Source organism: Perognathus longimembris, chromosome 6, assembly GCF_023159225.1.
Source record: "Perognathus longimembris pacificus isolate PPM17 chromosome 6, ASM2315922v1, whole genome shotgun sequence".
In the NCBI taxonomy this organism is placed as follows: Eukaryota; Metazoa; Chordata; class Mammalia; order Rodentia; family Heteromyidae; genus Perognathus; species Perognathus longimembris.
In genome coordinates, this window is record NC_063166.1 from 39,145,372 (window position 1) to 39,165,859 (window position 20,488).

Genomic DNA, 20,488 nt, shown 5'->3' on the forward strand with positions numbered 1-20,488 from the left:
ATATTACTTAGTGATTATGATACTCAGAATATCTTGCTTTTCTGATCTGGTGGCATTCAGTCTCATTGAGAACAGATTACAATTGACTGAGAATTCACTTATGGATTTAAAAACTTCACAACAAAGTTAACCATTCCTATTCAATGATATGGCTTGTCCACAGCCATTTACTTTGAACAAAATTGCCACTCAGAGTTTCTTTCAATCTACACACTACTAAATTTTTACCATTGAGAATAATATGTGTGTACACATGTATATAGGCATTTGTATGCTGAAAAAATTAGTAACAATGGACCCTTTGAACAAGAAAATAAATGTACACATTATATATACCACAACAATCTTTATTTTGTGTTTCCATGTTCTTATTATTTTCAAATGATAGTACCAATAAGAAGACAGTAAGCAAGTAGAATTCTATAGTTATGGGACCTCTTTAATAAAATATAAAATGTAAATATCTCTGAACATAATCTGTGTGTATATGCGTGTGTGTGTGCATGTGTGTGTTAGACATAATTCACACAAGCTTAAAATATTGCCTACAACAAATGGGCTGAAGACCTAAAAAGAGATTTCTCTGAAGAGGAAATTAGAATGGCCAAGTGACACATGAAGAAGTGTTCAACACCACTGGCCATAAAAGAAATGCAAATCAAAACAACATTGAGATTCCACTTCACCCCAATAAGAATGTCCATTATCAAGAAAACTAACAATAACAAATGCTGGAAGGGATGTGGCCAAAAGGGAACCCTCCTACATTGTTGGTAGGAGTGTAAACTTGTTCAACCACTCTGGAAAGCAGTAAAAGATTCTTGAGAAGGCTGAACATAGAGCTTCCATATGACCCAGCAGCCCTATTTTTCGGCATCTACCAAAAAGATTACAAGCAAGACCACATCAAAGTTACCAGCACAACTATGTTCATCACAGCACAATTTGCCATCACTAAAATATGGAACCAATCCAGATGCCGCTCAGTAGATGAGGGGATCAAGAAAATGTGGTACATATGCACAATGGAATTCTATGCCTCTATCAGAAATAATGACATTACCCCATTTGTAAGGAAATGAAAGGACCTAAAAAAAAAATCATAGTAAGTGAAGTGAGCCAGACCCAAAGAAACATAGATTCTATGGTTTCCCTCATTGGGAATAATTAGTACACATCTAGGATAATCCTAGCAGAAGATTACAATAGCTCAATAGCTATGTCCATATGAACACATAAGATGATGCTAAGTGAAATGAACTCCAAGTAATAAAAACAGTGGTTTATCACTGTTGTTATTTTCAACAAACCATGTGAAATAATGCCCTTATTCTTTTTTCTTTCTTTTCTGTGGTTTTACCCCTGATATCACTGTAACTGATTTTGGTACCCTGGATATTGTATATACATGTATTGGAACTAGGGAAGGGAAAGGGAACACCAAAATTGAGAGACAAAGGATAAAAAGACAAACCAATGCAACAATAATACTTACAAAACTATATAGTGTAAACCAAGTGTACAACTCATGGTGGGGAGGGAAGTGGGGAGGGGGGAAGGAGGGGAGAAAAGAGGACGGGAAAAGAGGGGGGAAAACGTGGGAGGAGGTAACAGTTTGTATAAAAAATGCATGCACTGTTTACATATGAAACTGTAACCCCTCTGTATATCATTTTATCAATAAAGAAATGGAAAAAAAGAAAAAAAATTAAATTTATATATGGATATAAAAGTGAAACTTTTATTCTTAGAAATCAATTATATTAATTAATAAATTGATTAGACTAAAAAAATTGCCTAAACTTCTTCTCATGCACCTTCCTGTATTTCAAATATCAAAAAGAACAAACAAACCAAGCTTCTTACTATGTAGGCTGAAAGAGTCAAATTATACTCATCATTAATGCATTCTTGTGTGAAGTTAGAGAATAAGAGAGATGGTATTATTGGCTATCAATCTTGTTTGGTGTTATGATTGTGGAGAGGTAAGTTCTGAGGTAGTGTCCTGTGTCTAATTTGCATCTTTATGGTTGTGATGGGACATTTGTGCTACAGTGGAGGTCTTTTTTTCATTCTTTTGTTTCAGCTGCAGTGGCATTTTTTTCCTGATGGTGGCAAATGTAATAGTAACTTTATCATTTTTGTAGCTATTTATTTGTTATCATTAAATAGTTGAACAAAGCAGTTACCATTTAACAGAGCCACTTAAGAATACAATATATCTTGATCAATGTCATCCCTTTTAACATATTCCCATTCCTCCTCTACCAACCTCTTCCCTCACTCTTCTTAATTTCATAGTATATACCTTGGATTTTTGTCCACATTTCCTCTCTTCTCTTCTTTATTCATCTTCTCTTTTCCCCTGGAACCTTTTCCCCCCTTTTAAGTACCTGTTTTCTTGTGTTTTAGTTTGCTAAACTTTGATTTTGCCTTTCTAAGGAAGTACACTATTTGAGAACACCTTGAATCTACTATAGTTCAGTTATTACATTTGTATATGTATGTGTCCACTTGCGTATCATCCAACATATTTATGAGCTTGTTAGCTAAATCTAGCTTCCACATATAAGAGAAAACATGCATCCTTCAGCTTTCTGGGCCTGATTAAGGATCCTCTCTGTGATTTTCTGGGTGTTATACAGCTTACAACTTGTTCCTATAGAATTTCCAGGGATTTTATAAGCATTTAATCCATGTTAATTCACTCTTACATTAGCATGTTAACTGAAATAAGATAGTCTCACAAATATAGTTATTACCTGTTTTTATTTGTGGAAGTTGGAGCAAAAAAACCCAACAAATGTCATAAAAGCAAGTAAGAGACTTCTAGGAAGGTGGAAGGGGAAGGAATAAAGTAAAAGAGAGGGATAAAAATGACTAACAAGGGAGGGGTGAATATTATCAAAGTACAACATATGCATGCATGGAAAAGTTGAGATAAAACTGTACTATGTACAGTTTAATATGTCTAAGAACAATAAAGAGAGGGAGGAGGCAGTTATAAAATTTAATGAATAGTTTAAGAAAATAAGAAAATTGAGGGAACAATGGGGTTGGGAGGGATGGGAAGAATGATGAAAGGGTGGCATTGATCAATGTTCATTGTATTTATGTATTACTTTGTTGAATGTCAAATCCTTGTATGACTACTTAAAGACAAAAATAAAATTAAATAAAAAAGAAAAAATCTAGAATGATTCCCCTTTTCACATTAAATTATGAAGTATTAGGAAAAATAAAGGACTCAAAATAGTAAAATGGAAAAATCAACAAAAATGAACAATGAATTCACACAAGAGGAAATGCAAATAAATAGAGAACACAAAAAGTAGATATTGTTCAGAAACTGCTCTAAAACAAGATTAACCCGAATGACCAAACTCAAAGCAGAAGCCCCACCCCCCTCACACAATAAGACATTCAGTCCTTGTCGTTGGAAATGAAAATTTCAAGTGTTTGTCCATGTAGTTTGAAATGAGGATATGTAAAACTTTTACATGTGGACTGAGACAGAGAGAAAGCTAGTTTAGAGTGAGAAAGAAAATTAAATAAAGAGAAGGAAACGCAAAGTGGGATGCAGAAAGCAAGAAAACAAGCATCCCTTGATCCAGCATGTTCCTGAAGCTCAGGAACAAATATCTTATTTTGTTTAAGCTTAGTAATGTTTTGGTTACTTTCAAATAACAAAATAGATTCAACAATCATTTAGTCAACAAGTATTTACTGGATACCTTGTACAAAAGAATTGAGAAATAAAGCTTTACAGTTGGGCAAAAAAGGTAGCAATGAGCAGGTTGTAAGGGAAGTGCAAGTTTCCTCAAGAATGTGTCCCCTGGCACACACATACATCTTTCTAAGTCATTTAAAATAAATGACTAGTAAAACTAATCCACTTATTTGTGGTTGGGGAAATCCCCCTCAAGTATCTATGATGCTATATCTTCTCTTCAGGTAGAATACTCTTTCACTGCTATGATCAGGAAATTCTGGGGTTGGAAGATGGAGAGCCTAAGAGCAAAATAAGAGGCTTATGGTAAATCATAGAAGCATTTCATCCCTGGTTATACTTCATGTCATTCTTCCCAATAATTAACATGAATACACAGTAATTCAAGCCAGAGCATGCAACACTGAAAAACTTGTTAATTTACTCATACCCATTGGATCTTTGATTCCAAAATCTACATTCAGAAATATTTATTGCTTTCCTCCATGAGAGCTTACACTAACATTTTAGACAAGGTTACATGGTATGGCATATTGAAAATAATCCAAATTATTGTTGTTAAGAAGCTCGAATATTTTTTGTTGATTCCTGGGTCTGGTATCAACAGTTTGACTGCTGTGAGTTGAGGATTGTAACTTTGGGTACAATGTACACCCAGGAGAATTGTGTGTCAGAAAGACTGTGACACTCAAATTATTTCCTAGTTGCACCATCTACTAGGCCCTATTTCCTTATATATACAATAATATTTTCCATCCCCTGAGATTCTTTACTGACCAAGAGGTGATCAAAGATGATTAAAAATGCAAAAGCATAAATAGAAGAGGAATGAGAGTATTTGGGAAAAAGCTATGCTGCCAACAGATGAGAATTAGTGTGAAAACATGAACATGAAGGGGCAGAAGATAAACCAGGCTCATCTCACACCAACAAACATGTTATAGCCAGAGGATGCTTCAGCCTGGTTAAATACCAGAGGAGTTGAAGGTCATTGCCAGCAGCTGCAAAGAATGTCACCGGGATGCTGTCTGATTGCCCAATGAGTCCTATCAGTGAAAGATGTCGACCACCATGGGAAGGTCAGCCACATTTACAATGGTTCAACTGTGGGATATAACTGGAGGGCATCAAGAGACACACAGGTGCCAGGGTGGGTCCACCATATCTTTTCTTTTTCTGTCTTTTGAATTTGTCTGAAAACAAATTATTTAGCTGGGCATGTTGTTTGCAAAGAGAAATTCTGATATCACAACCCTAAACTGTAAACAGAAAGAATCATCCATATAGATATTTTTTCTAACTTAAGAATCTTATTGACTAAAATAATGTTAACAGCGCTAGAGTTAATAGAGATGACAGAATGACTAAATACTCCAGTGAAGTTTTTGTAAGATATAGCTGAGTATACATCCCTATCAATTGTGCTGGTAGGCTGTTTTTGTTTGGTTTTCAAACTTCTAAGAAGGAGCTAGATTCAACTGACATTTTAGGGAAACACTTGTCCTTTCATTCCTCATCTCCATATTTGTTCTTTAAAATTGTTGCCATCCTTGTTTTAATTTTTCATTCTTTTGTCTATTTTTTCTAAATTTCCACAGTGAGAGACAGAGAAACTCAATGGAAAGGCACAAACACCTTTAAACAAAAGCCAGAAAACCATCTTGGACTTGGAAAGATAGATCGATTGAAACTAAAGAGGGTGCTGGGACACAGTGGGCTTCTGAAAGGAGAATCAATAGTGATGATCAGTTTCAACTGGCTGGGATTTTATGAGTGAAATTCTCTCTTTCCTTCAACCATAGGAAAAAATGGATTAGATATAGTAGCTCATTTCAGACTCTTCTGTTTTAAATGTCTTTCCTCATGAAAGAAAAAGATTCCCATATGCTTGGAAAAACCATGTCCTTCTAGGTTTTTATCCCATTGGCAGCTCAGTGGGCTGGACCCAGATCCTTAGTTTTATTAAATTTGCCCAAATAACAACCATATCTAAAAATCTTATTTATTTCTAAGTTTCAGTTTCAGAAGTATACTGTGAAAGAACATCAATATGTCACTTTTGTGGGTAATGTGCATATTTTTTACATTACAAAGGTGATTACGTTTATCCAGATGAGTGTATGGTAACGGAGAAGTTTAATGAATAAAGTCTTTCATTGGTGTCCAAAGAACTAGGCTGTAGAGACATATCATTTCTAGCCAAATGTTTTTATTTAGCATAAAATAACTTAAAATGGAATATGTTATAAAATACTTTTCAACTTCTTTTTAATTCATTCCATGTCATAAATATCCTTAAGGCCACACTCAAAGAATGAGGACATGGGGCTATTGGATGAAGCAGGAACACAACAATAAGAAGAACTAAGTCTGGCATTAGTTACTGTGTGTCTCCAGTTCACAGGTTGGGTGCCAGCAGATGGTCCTGAGCACTTCATTTGAGATTCCATAATGTTCGGTCTTATTCCTTTCTTTTTCTTTATTTCATATGTTATGGGATATTGGTGTAAAATCTGTTTTCTCTTCCTTTTTTCATCTCTTATATATAGACTGCCATCTCAATCATTGTTTTCTGATAAAACATGCTCTCATACTGTTCTCACACATCAGTGTGAATATGAGTTGGTCTGACTTGCTACTTACACAGCAGGTAAATGGTTAGATGTGGGGGGTGTTGTTCATGATTTCTTCTTGACTGTTGATAACTATACAAATGAATTTGCTTTTCAATATCTTTTTCCTCAAGTTTGTAGAAGTGGTTGTCACTACTGAAAGTGAAAGAAAAGGACTAACACCTGGAAAAATATTTTATGATTCTCTATTTTCTCCTTATTTATACTGGTAGTGTGGGCTAGATGTCAAAACTTATCGCAGACATTTTTCAGCACTAGACACTCAACTACTTAGAGGGATATGTTAAAGAAGATGAAGCAAAAAGGTAAAAAGAGCTTTTTATCCATAATATCTGAGCTCTTCCCCCTTTTATTTGTTCATATTAGGAGAAAATTCCACCTTAAGTCATTGTTTTTTCAGACCTGTGTTACTAACATATAAATATTTCTATTTGCTATAACAGCCATATACCCTTGGAGACTCAGTAAACACAGTAATATTAGAAATAGAAATAACAAGAAATTGTCTGACAAGCAATATCATATGCTCAGAAAAGGCAAATACTGAGAACTTTCATTAATTTATTAGAAGTTAATTGAGAAGGAAAGGAGATGGAATGGAATAGGTGAGTATTCTTGCTTGTCATATTTCCCCCAGCTCAAGGCTGGAGCTCTACCACTTGAGCCAGAGCATCACTTCTGGCATTTTGCTGGTTAACTGGAGATAAACATCACATAGATTTTCCCATCAGGGTTGGCTTCAAACTGAGACCATAAGGCCTCAGTCTCCTAAATAACTAGGATTACAGGCATGAGCCACCATCGCCTGCTCAGACAACTTTTCAAAAGAATTTTTATATTTTATTTTTCTGGAAAACATTTTTAGAACTAGATTACTAAGGCTATTTAAGGTAGAGGAGAGAGTTTCTCTGGAAAGGAATTTATTTACTACTTAGATAAAAGCACACTTCTGCTGAAAACTGAGGTAAAAAGGAGTGGAATTGGAGGAGACAGGGCAGGTTTTTCTGTGATAACTGAGGAGTATGTTCCCATAAATCTTGTAGTGTTGTACAAATCTTATAGCTGCTTTGTAATGCTACTGCTTATTACAACAGGAATATAAGTGATCTCCAAAGCCAGTTTTAGAATAAATCTGAATTTTAACTTTCATCAATTCAGAAAGATCTATAAGGGGTCAGGAAAGTGACCTACTAGAGAAAAACCAGTAAGAAAAAGCAAGAGGAAAGGAAGAGAAGAAGAAACAAAGAAAGAAAGATAGGAAGGAAAGAAAGAAAGAAAGAAAGAAAGAAAGAAAGAGAGAGAAAAAGAAAGAAAGAGAGAAAGAAAGAAAGAAAGAAAGAGAGAGAGAAAGAGAGAAAGAAAGAAAGAGAAAAAGAAAGAGAGAAAGAGAGAGAGAAAGGAAGAAAGAAAGAAAGAAGGAAAGAAAGAAAGGAAATGAAGAAGGAAGGAAGGAAAGAAAGGCAAGGGAGGGAAGAAGGAGGGAAGAAAGGAAGGAAAGGAAGAAGAGGGAGGGTGGGAAGAAGGAGGGAAGGAAGGAGGGAAGGAAGGCAGGCAGGAAAGAAGGAAGGAAGGAACGAAGGAACGAAGGAAGGAAGGAAGGAAGGGAGAAAATGCAAACACCTTTACTTTTACTTTTAGATCTTTTCACATTGAATAGTACAAGGCACACTTATTGATTAAGTAAGTATTGAATGGATAAAACAAGGAGTGTATCATGTATTTTCGATATCAAGAACCAGTTTTAGAATTGCTATTCATCATAAAAGCATTTGTTTTCCATCCAATTGTACATTCAGTTAAACAACTGCACAATATTTTATGTGGGGTGTGTGTGTGTGTGTATGCGTGTGTGTGTGTGTGTGTGTGTGTGTGTGTGTGTGTGTTTAAGCATTCAGGTTCTCCCTTCTTAGATTCTTCCATGGTTCTGCCTGAGTATAAGTGACTCTTGAATTTCACCCTTGCTCATGAGCCCATGAGGATGAAGAGTTGGAGAAGCTGGGAACTGGAGGAGAACCTTAAGAAGCAGTGCCACTTCAAAAATGACTGAAAACAGTACAATGAACATAAAGATCGATGCTCTGCAATTATATTTATTACAACGTTTTTAAACAGTCACAGAATTATACTGCATTTATGGTCCTACAATTTTTGTTAATGTTAGAGTGTTCTGACAGTGTTTGCAGGTCCATAATTATTGTCTGCCTCCATATATTATTATTGGTGAAGTTGAATCATGGAAATGTACCAGAATTTATTTAGACAATCTGTTGTTGATTGCCTTAAAATTGTTACCATAAAGATGATATACAAAGGGGTTACCTTTTCATAAGTCAGGCAATGAATACATTTCTTTTTGTACAATGTCATCCCTTCCTTTGTTCTCTCCCAGTTTTTCCTCCTGTCTCTACCCACAAGTCTACAGTTCATTTTCATCATAATTTCTACTGAGTACCACTGCTGCATTTGTTCCTTTTTTGTTCCTGTATTTCTGTGCCTCCCTTTAACCCCAAAAGATGATAAATGAACAAACAAGACAAAAGAACAGAAAAGACTTTGTGTTTCAATTTCCTGGAGTTCATTTTGATAAGTACTATTTCATACGATCAAAGGCACAGAGGCAGTGTGCCTTTGTGTTCCTCCTATAAGAGTATCCTCATTTAGTCTCTCAGTGAATGCCTAAATGTTGATTTTTTTTTTTTTGTCAGTCATGAGGCTTTAACTCAGGGCCTGGGTGCTGTCCCTGAGCTTTTACATTTAAGGCTAGCACACTACTATTTTGGTTTTTCTGGTGGTTAATTGGAGATACAAGAGTCTCATAGATTTTCCTGTCCAGGATGGCTTCGAGTTATGGTCCTCAGATCTCAGCCTCCTGAGCAGCTAGAATTATAGGCATGAGCCACCAGCAACTGACTGGATTGAGGTTTTTATATTATCTTGTATAAACCAATTTTGTATTTCAAATATTAAATTTATTTATAAGGCATTGTGTCTTCTCAGTTTACCACACTAATTATTAGTCAATATTCAAATCAATAATAATTTATAATTCACAATTATTTTGTTAATTAAATTTGCTTTCTTCAGTACTGGTAATGGGATACAGGGCCTTATTCAAGGTAGGTAAAGCACTCCTCCACTGAGCTACATCCTTATTCTGCCACTTTTATTTCTGATTTCATTAAAAGAATTATTCATATACCTACAATCATTAAATATTTGCATTCACATTTTGAATTTTGAGCTTTCTCAATACTGAGCTTAGAAAATGTTTTCTATGCATGTAGTTCTAATACTTCTATTTTTTTTTACATTTAAAACTAATTTAGATTATTTCTTTGTATTTTCTTCTGTGCCAGTATGGGGTTTGAACTAAGGGCATGGGCACTGTCTCTTAGCTTTCCTACAGCTCCACTTCCAGTGTTTTATTACTTATTTTTTGTTTATTTGTTTGTTTATTTGTTGTTTATGAATCTACAGATTGAATGGGTCTACTTTAAAAAAATTTTTATCGTCAAGGTGGGGTACCAAGGGGTTACAATGACATACACGTGGTAGTGAGTACATTTCTTGTCATACATTTTACTCCCTTCCCTAATTCTTCTTCTATCCTCTCTCCCCTCCAAATCCCCACTGACAAGCTAGCTGTACAGTTAATTTCGAATATATTGTGTTGTGAGTGAATTAAATTAAACATTTTAAATTGGAATCCCATGGACACTTGTGCTCAGGCTGTGTTTGAACCTTGATCCTTAGATCTCAACTTTTTGAGTATCTATGACTATAGGCATGAGCCAGGGCATCTAGCTGAAACTTACTGCTGTATGTAAGCTAGTAGCTACTTATTCATAAATGGATATTCAAGTGCTTTAATACTATTTATTTCAATTTTACTTTGATTTTTTCCCCAATATATAAAATTCTGTAGTAGTTCCACTCTACTGACTATTAACAAATTGTCTTTAAGTAGATGTGCATAGGAGTTGCCATTTATCAAGGCAGTTTATGAATGCAATATATCTTGATCAATGTCACCTTTTCAACATTCAAATAGCTTTTGTTTCTCTGGAATCTCTTCCTCTAATTGGTTTATTTTTTTAATGTTAATCTAGCTATGATTTATTTCTCTAATTATCTTGCCTTTATGTCTACATCAAGTAGACCTAAAGTTAATTTGTCAAGTTAAAATTATGTATAGACATATTAAACTATTGACATCTTGAATTGAGTCAACTTAAATTTCATATTTTGTATTTATATTTTTTGAGTAAATAGCATGCATTTCAATATAAATTAAAACTTTCTTAGGTATTATACTATTTTTCTTGTCCTTTTTGGCATCATGTTACACAGCAATATTTTCTTACTTAGTATGTTATAGAACTTAAAATTCTAAAATATCCCCCATACATTGGCAGATTATATCTTTGTTAAGGAACTTTTGTATAATTTACTAGCATTTTTGATAATTTACTAACATTTTTCTTAGCATTATTGTTTTCTAATTTGATGCAAGTTTTGTGTTGACTTTCTAGCATAAGTGACATGGAATTTATCTGATTCTGAAGCACTTTTCAAATGGTAGATCTTTTCAGTTTCCTCTCAGATTTTCCTTTGTTGAGCTTTTTGCTATTTTCCTGAATAGTTTTCCCCCATTTATATTTTGACTATGTGTCATGCAAGTAATCTTGGATTTTTAAATGTACCAAAAGAGATACAAAACAACTCATTAAGCAAATTGGACTACATTTCATAGCTTGTACTTTCCTATATTAATCCTAATGAAGCATTTTAGTTGTTTTCCTTTTATCTAGTTTATCAGGGATTTGTCCACTCTAGTTAAGTGTTAGCACAAACTTTCTTTAGTTGTATTTAATAATTTTACCCATTTTTCCTTTTTTGTGAGTTTTACTTTTTAAAATAATCATTTCTACTTGTTTTTGGTTTTTCTTTGGCTCTCTCTATTATTTCTAGTTTTCTAAAACTTTTATATGAATATATTTGTTTTTATGAAATATTACATTTCATCATTACCTGTTATATCATGTGGATTTTACTCTGGATGACTTCCAGGAATGGCTATACTATATTGTACTTTATATAATGTGACATTCAGCTTGCTAATTTTGTGTGTGTGCTAGTATTGGGGCTTGAACTGAGTGAGGACCTATCTGTCTTTCTTGGTGTTTTCATTCAAGGCTAGCACATTACTGCTTGACTCACCTCTTTGCTTCTGGCCTTTTGCTGGTTAATTGGAGATAAGGGTCTCACAAACTTTCCTACCTGGACTGGCTTCAAACTGCAGTCCTCATATCTCAACTTCCTGAGTAGTTAGAATTACAAATGTGAGCCATCAGTGCCCCATTAACTTGCTAAAATATTTTAAAGTTATGCTCTGTCTGTGTTCCTGTGGTCAGAAATTGAAATTACATTATCTCTGAGTATTTAGTAGAATTCACTAACATTTAGCCTAAGTTTTTTTTTGTGTGTGAGAAGTTTATAAAATTATATGTGCTGCTGTTGATGATGATAAAAGATCTATTCATTGATTATTGTGTACCAGGCATTGTGATATTTATATGAGCACTGAAAAATAGTCTTTATAATAATATCATAATGTTTGTACTATCATTTTCCTCATTTTTAGATGAGATTCAAGGCTTAGTGACTTGCTTGAGTACATACCCAAAAGACAACTCATGCCTTTTCTATTGTTGTTTCTAAGTTCTAAAAATAATAATTCATGCTTTTCCTACTGTTATCTTGAAATACTTTAACCATATACTGATTGAAAATGCTCTAGTCTACTAGTAAGTATATACATAGGAAGCATGGTTTTGGTTTGCTTTTTGTGCTACTCCTGGGGTTTGAACTCAAGGGCTAGGCAACATTGAGCTTTTTTTGCTCAAGGCTAGTACTTTACCACCTGAACCACAGCTCCACTTCTATTTGGTGGCTAACTAGTGATAAGAGTCCCATGGACTCACCTGCCTGGACTGGCCTCAAACTATAAGCATCATATTCCAGCCTCCTGATAGCTAGGAGTATAGGCATAAGATAACCTGCACCCAACTCACAGTTTTTCTTCATTCACTCACTTGCTACTGTTTATTCAAGTATGTTAAGTATTTACCAGGAGGTCTAATCATATTTCCTACTCTGTGTATGAGGCACACTAATTAGAGTTCTGCTTAAGTATAAAGGATAACTTAAGTTACTAAGGAATATATATGTCTCCTAACATATTCAGAGAAAACTATTTTCTGCACAGGTCCTTTGGGTGCTTACCAATGCCAGCATAGCAGCATTTAGAACAATGTTTCCTTTAAAGAACTCTCTTTTGTACAGTCTCCCAACTCAAAATCATGTGATTCAATATTCACAAATGCTTAAGAAACTTGTTTGCTTGGTGTTAGTTAAGCTAGGAATTACCAATAAAGCCTTGCCAGCCTTGATAGGAAAATTCACAAAGCAAATCAGACTGGCCCCTAGATACCAGCTGCCACATGAGGCGCCTCAAAATTCCTTAATATGGCATTTTCAAGAAACTGTTAAAATTAAATGCACAAAATTTCATTAGCAATCAAAGTGACAAGGATTCTTTTCTCCACTCTACACTTTTTTCATTTCTTACAAACTGTCATAATGTATTACAGCTTTACAAGTGTCCTGGGACCTGTTTTTATTTTTGTTGTTGCTACATGAGATATAAATAAAGTAAATCATCAATGGACCTGCCAAGAGATTTTAGGTTATATTTTCCTCTTATACATGAAACCATGTTTCATTGCTCTCAATGTTTTTTTCAATTTAGATTAAAGGAAACTAGAGTAGAAAATATTCTTATATTTAAAAAACAGTTCTTGTCTTGTTTGTTTAAAAGATAATGTGATGTGATTCCATCCTTTTTTCTTTCTTTCTTTTTTTTTTTTTTGGCCAGTCCTGGGCCTTGGACTCAGGGCCTGAGCACTGTCCCTGGCTTCTTCCCGCTCAAGGCTAGCACTCTGCCACCTGAGCCACAGCGCCCCTTCTGGCCGTTTTCTGTATATGTGGTGCTGGGGAATCGAACCCAGAGGTTCATGTGTAGGTGGCAAGCACTCTTGCCACTAGGCCATATTCCCAGCCCTATGATGTGATTCCAAATAAATATCTCAGAATAACTTTTATGCAAAGAACTAAAGACAAAGCAAAGAACTGAAACAAACACATCTTCATGGTAGGGTTTGCTTAGGTAGATGTGAGTAGGTGGTTGAAAAGCTCAAACTATGCCTGTGAGGATGTGTACAATGAAACATTTGCTTTGATGTGTCCAACTAGAAAGCAGGACCAAGAAAGAGACAACATTGAGCACATAGGCTATGATTGTTAGGATTGTCCAAATTACAAAATATGTGCTCAGATCTGGATTAAATTATCCAGCAACACACAATTAGATGGTAATGTGCATGATATGAAAATAAAAGAACTTTTCTTTATGAATCTTTAGTTCATAAAATAGTGTTATACATGAACAAACTGGGGCACACATAGGCTCATTTATTTGACCAATAACAAATCACTAGGTACTGGCAGAACTCAGGCACAAACCTCAAGTTTCAAGATTTTGAAAACATCTTCTTAGCTTCAAACTGTACAGATATTATATAGGTAAGAAAATCAGTAAAGAATGAAGTTGACAATGAGCCAGTGTCTCTCTTTGGTTTGGTGTTTTCAGCCACATCGATGCCACATTCATTCAAACATATCCATGACTTATGTTAACCAATGAAAGGTGTGGTGTATAGCAAACTAAAAAGTCTGCACAATCAGGGAGTGACAACTGAAATTTCTGAAATTATATATAGGGCACCTAACTATAGTTTAGTACCTACTTACATAGTACCATCTTCTTGTTAGTCTTATCCACCTTCTTTTCTGAGACTTCTACAATATTTCTGTCTGTACTTGAAAATTAAGAAAGGTGTCTTTCTTTTTTTAAATTTTATTGCCAAATAGATGTACAGAGAGGTCTTGGGTACGTTTCTTGTACTGTTTGTTACCTCCTCCCTCATTCCCCCTCCCCCTCCCCTTTTCCTCCTTCCCCCATGAGTTGTTCAGTTGGTTTACACCAAATGGTTTTGCAAGTATTGCTTTTGGAGTCTTTGGCTTTTTATCCTTTGTCTCTTGATTTTGATATTCCCTTCACTTCCCTAGTTCTAATACCAGAATATACAGTATCTAGTGTATTCAGATGAGATAAAGTGATAGCACAAGTACACCACAGGAAGGGATACAAGAGGATCATCAACAAAAAAAGCTATGGTTTCACGGGGCATGTTGAAAGTAATTACAACAGTGATATAACACTTGTTTCCATAATATGGAGTTCATTTTACTTAGCATCATCTTATACATTCATAGGGGCATAGCTATTAGGCTCTTGTGATCCTCTGCTGTGACTAGCCTAAACCTGTGCTAATTATTCCCTATGAGGGAAACCATGCAGTCCATGTTTCTTTGGGTCTGGCTCACTTCATTTAGTACCATTTTTTCCAAGTCCCTCCATTTCCTTAGGAATGGGACAATGCCATTCTTTCTGGTAGAGGCATAAAATTCCATTGTGTATATGTACCACATTTTCCTGATCCATTCGTCTACTGAGGGGCATCTGGGTTGGTTTCATATTTTAGCTATGACAAATTGTGCTGCGATGAACATTGTTGTGCTGGTGGCTTTAGTGTGTTCTTGTTTGTGGTCTTTGTTCTTTAGTGTGTTCTTGTTTGTGGTAGTTGCCCAAAAGTGGGGCTGCTGGGTCATAGGGGAGCTCTATGTTTAGCCTTCTGAGGAATCTCCATGCTGCTTTCCAGAGTGGCTGAACCAGCTTACATTCCCAACAACAATAAAGTAGGGTTCCCTTTTGGCCTCATCCCCTCCAACATTTGTCATTGTTAGTTTTCTTGATATAGGACATTCTTACTGGGATGAGATGGAATCTCAATGTTGTTTTGATTTGAATTTTTTATGGCCAGTGATATAGAGCACTTTTTCATATGTCTCTTGGCCATTCTCATTTCCTCATCAGAGAAGTTTCTTTATAAGTCTTTAGCCCACTTTTTGTTGGGGCTATTGGTTCTTTGCGGTTTTGTTTTGGAGGAATTTAATTTTTTTAGTTTGTATATATATGAGGCCTTTGTTCGTTGTATGGCCAGTAAAGATCTTTTCCCAATCTGTGGGTTTTCTGGTTATCTTGTGAGCTATATCCTTTGCCCTGCAGAAGCTCTGAAGTTTGATGCAGTCCCATTTGTCCATCCTTTCTTTGATTTGTAGCATTTCTGGGCCTTTATTAAGGAAGTTTCATCCTGTGCCAAGGAGCCCATATGTTTCTCCTACTCCTTCTTTTATTGTTTTCAGGGTATCTGTTTTTATTTTGAAGTCTTTGATCCATTTGGAATTGATTTTGTTGCATTGTTATATATAAGGATCTAGTTTTAGTTTGTTGCAGGTGTTGAACCAGTTTTGCCAGCACCATTTGTTAAAGAGGCTATCTTTCTTCCATCCTATTTTTTTTTTTAGCTCCTTTATCAAAGATTAAGTAGGCATAGTTTTGCCGGTTCATTTTTGGGTCTTCAGTTCTGTTCCATTGGTCTTCAGGCTTGTTCCCGTGCCAATACCAAGCTGGTTTTTTTTTTTTTTTTTTTTTTTTTTTTGGCCAGTCCTGGGCCTTGGACTCAGGGCCTGAGCACTGTCCCTGGCTTCTTCCCGCTCAAGGCTAGCACTCTGCCACTTGAGCCACAGCGCCGCTTCTGGCCGTTTTCTGTATATGTGGTGCTGAGGAATCGAACCTAGGGCCTCGTGTATCCGAGGCAGGCACTCTTGCCACTAGGCTATATCCCCAGCCCACCAAGCTGTTTTTATTACTATAGCTTTATAATACAGCTTGAAGTTGGGTATTGGAATTCTTCCAGCACTTTTCTTTCTGCTTAGGATTGTTTTTGCTATTCGCGGTCTTTTATTGTTTCATATGAATTTCCGGATTGCTTCCTCTATTTCATTGAAAAATGGTGTTGGTATATTAATAGGTATTGCATTGAATTTATAGATAGCCATTGGCAATATTGCCATTTTGACTATATTAATCCTCCCAATCCAGGAGCTTGGGAGGTTTTTCCATTTCTTTAGTTCTGCCTTAATTTCATTTTTCATGGTTTTAAAGTTCTCATCATAGAGGTCTTTCACTTCTTTGGTTAAGGTTATTCCTAGGTATTTTGTTTTTTGAGGCTATTGCAAAAGGACTTGCTTTCCTGATTTCAGCCTCAGTCTTCAGGTCATTGGCATATAGAAAGGCCATTGATTTTTGAGGGTTTATTTTATAACCTGCTACTTTATCAAAGTTTTGGATCAGCTCTAATAGCTTGGGAGTAGAGTCAATGGGGTTCTTTAGGTTTAGGATCATGTCATCTGTGAAAAGAGAAAGTTTAGCTTCATCTTTTCCTCTTTGGACCCCCTTTATGCTTTCTTCTTGCCTAATTGCTCCAGAACCCATTTATGATAAAAGCCCTGGAAAAACGGGATTCCAGGGAACATTTTTGAATATAATAAAGGCAGTCTATGACAAACCAACAGCAGCATAATTCCGAACGGTGAAAAGCTAAAGCCATTCCCTTTGAAATCAGGAGCAAGACAGGGATGTCCGCTCTCTTCTCGCCTCTTCAACTAGAATTCGTACTAGAATTCGTACTAGAATTCGTAGCCAGAGCAAAGAAAGGTGTCTTTCAAAGTAAGTACATTTCTTTAAAGAATTAATTAGAACTGTGAAAATTTAAGTCTTTTGAGCTCATAACCTAAGTTTTCAATATTCAGTTACCCAATTATGGCTGAGTTCTCTCTAGTGGCAGAGAATGGAACTAGTCTCCAATATTTTAGCAGAGATTCTAGGGAAATGCTGTCTAATTAATAATGACCATACATTGTATACAATTTCAGAATCATTCAATTATGTGTTGAGTTACAGGAACTTGCACAGCACAATAATACAACTCCTGAAACATGGAGATATTTACCACCTATTCAGATGATTATGAAGACATTTACATGAAACACCTCCATCTGGCTTCACGTTGGAATATTTGGTCATGTCTGCTACAATATCAAGTTATATTAGATCCTTCCATCCTTCCATCCTTCCCCCCAAACACCTTTCATTAGCTCAACTTTGACAGACTTAGATGGTATCTCAGCAGAAGTGCCTTACTCTGTCTTTTCTCTTTTTTTTTTCTCATTTTTATATTTGCCACCAACACCTTGTAGGTCATATCTATGTGAATTTCAGTAATTTCTAGTTGTTCATTCTTCACAACTGTACTGAAAGTACTTAGAATTAAAGAATAAATGGAGTCACTAAATGAAAGAAAGCTGATAGGCTTGCAAGTTGCCAGCTATGGTGTGATGCTCACTTTTGTGAAATCGTGGAAAATACCAATTGTAAGATGTAATGAGCACTACTATTCTTTATTTTTTCTTCAATTTTTTATTATCAAACTGATGTACAGAGAGGTTACAGTTTCATACGTTAGGCATTGGATACATTTCTTGTACTGTTTGTTACCTTGTCCCTCATACCCCCTCCCCCCTCCCCCTTATCCTTTCCCCCCTTGAGGTGTTCAGTTCACTTACACCAAACAGTTTTGCAAGTATTGCTTTTGTAGTTGTTTGTCTTTTTTTACCCTATGTCTCTCAATTTTGGTATTCCCTTTCAATTTGCTAGTTCCAACACCAGTATACGCGGTTTCCAATATACTCAGATAAGATTACAGAGATAGTTGAGCACTACTATTCTTAAGTGCAATTATATAACTTGTGGCCAACTATTATGATAAGAAATCAATGATCAATCATTTTTTATAACATAGGAGAAGAATACAATAAAACCCTGGCATTCTCAACATATAAACATTATTTGTAGATTTTAGATGACTTGGCTGAAATGTTGTCAAGTATTACAGACACTACAATAAGTTATTTTGGAACTTCTGAATTTTATTTGAACTTAAACTTTTTGAGAAAGTTGTAGATTTATATGGAGTCAAGGAAAAGGGATACCATGCAATCTTTATTGTGTTCCCCAATGGCAACTATTACTGGTAAAGCCATAGAACAATGATATGGATGAACTCAAGATAAAGAATAACTTAATTTCTACAGATCAAGTTATTACTTTATAGTTACATCTACTTTCCTCTTTGTCATGTTTTAGCTGTAAGAACAACCCACCCAACTCTCTCCAATTCCATAATTATAGCAAATGTTACACAAGTGGAAACACAGAATGTAACACTTGGTAATGGCCTCTGCCAGCACAATTATCTGGATTTTCATCCAGGTTATTGTGTGACTAGATGGTCAACCTTCATTGATAACTAATATTCCATGGTATTTATGTATCACAGTCATTTAATCATTTGCTCATTGAAAGACATATTATATAGTTGCTTTCAATTTGGGGCTATTCTGAATAAGATTAGTAAAATGCTGTTGTGTAGGCTTTTGTATAATCCCAAGTCTATATTTTTCTTGGAAATTGGCCAGGTGTGCAATTGCTAGATAATATGAGTTTTTTGTTTGTTTATATAAAACCACCAAACTACTTTCCAAAGTGGCTGCTCATTTTACGTCCCAGGCAACTCTCCTGCCCAGGCTGGCTTGAAACAGTGATCTTCAAGTCTCAGCTGCCTGAGTAGCTATGATTATAGGCATAACTAATTAGCACATGTTACAACTAAAGCTAGATCCTTATATATCACCCTAACCAGAATCAATTCCAAATGGATCAAAGATCTCGAGGTAAAAGCAGATACCCTGAAAACATTGCAGGGAGTAATAAGAAAAACACTAAGGCTCCTTGGCGAACATTGAAAACTTCTTAATAATGGCCCAAAACACAGCAAATCAAAGAAAGGTTGGACAAATGAGATTGCATCAAACTGCAGAGCTTCTGCATGGCAAAGGACATAGCTTGCAGGATAAATAGAAAGCCCTCAGATTGGGAGAAGATCTTCACTGGCCATACAACAGACAAAGGCCTCATAAAATATACATAGAACTCAAAAAATTAAGTTCCCCCAAAACTAATCTTCAAAGAAACAACTACCCTCTTAATAAATGGACTAAAAACCTAAAAAGAGACTTCTCTAAAGAGGAAATGAGAATGGCTAAGAGACACAGGAAGAAATGTTCAACATCACTGGCCATGAAAGAAATGCAAATCAAAACAACATTGAGATTCCACCTCACCCCAATAAGAATGTCCATTATCAAGAAAACTAACAATAATAGGTGCTGGAGAGGATGAGGCAAAAAGGGAACCCTATACAAAAAGGGAACTGCTTTACTGTTGGTAAGAGTGTAAACTTGTTCAACCACTCTGGAAAGCAGTGTGGAGGTTCCTCAAAAGGCTAAACATAGAACTCCCCTTTAACCCAGCAGCCTTGCTTTTGGGCATCTTCCCAAACGATTACAAGCAAGACTACACTAAAGCCACCAGCACACTATGTTCATTGCAGCACAATTTGCCATCGCTAAAATATGGAACCAACCCAAATGTCCTTCAGTAGATGAGTGGATCAAGAAAATGTGGTACATATACACAATGGAATTTTATGCTTCTATCAAAAAGAATGACACTGCCCCATGTGTAAGGAAATGGAAGGATCTTACAAAACAATATGCTGTAAGCCAACTGCATAACTAATGGTGGGGGGAGGCAATTGGGGAGGAGGGGAAGGAGGGAGAAAATGAGGGAGGAGGTAACAAGTTTGACAAGAAATGTACTCACTACCTTAAGTATGGAACTGTAGCCCCTCTGTACATCATTTTACAATAAATAAATAGAAAAAAGAAAAGAAAAAATGTGATTTTGCATTATTATAATTGAAAATGTCAAAAATTATTTTATTTTTAAATATTTAAATATATGTTATGGTATTTTAAAAAAACACAGGTTATAAATATTAAGTACATATTTGTGTTTTTTTTTCCATTTCTTTACTGTTAAAGTGATGTAGAGAGGGGTTATAGTTTCATATGTAAGGCAATGTGTACATTTCTTATCCAACTTGTTACCTCCTCCCTCATTTTCCCCCTGCCTGCCCGC

At 35.5% G+C, this 20,488-nt stretch overlaps 1 long non-coding RNA gene across 1 annotated transcript; it reads left to right on the plus strand.

Annotated features, from left to right (window-relative positions):
* The first annotated feature begins 731 nt into the window (after nucleotides 1-731).
* Nucleotides 732-19,967, plus strand: LOC125352286. Its single transcript, XR_007211156.1, has 3 exons — nucleotides 732-773; nucleotides 6,135-6,139; nucleotides 19,738-19,967. It is a non-coding gene; the product is annotated as an uncharacterized LOC125352286 (long non-coding RNA).
* The last annotated feature ends 521 nt before the right edge of the window (nucleotides 19,968-20,488 follow it).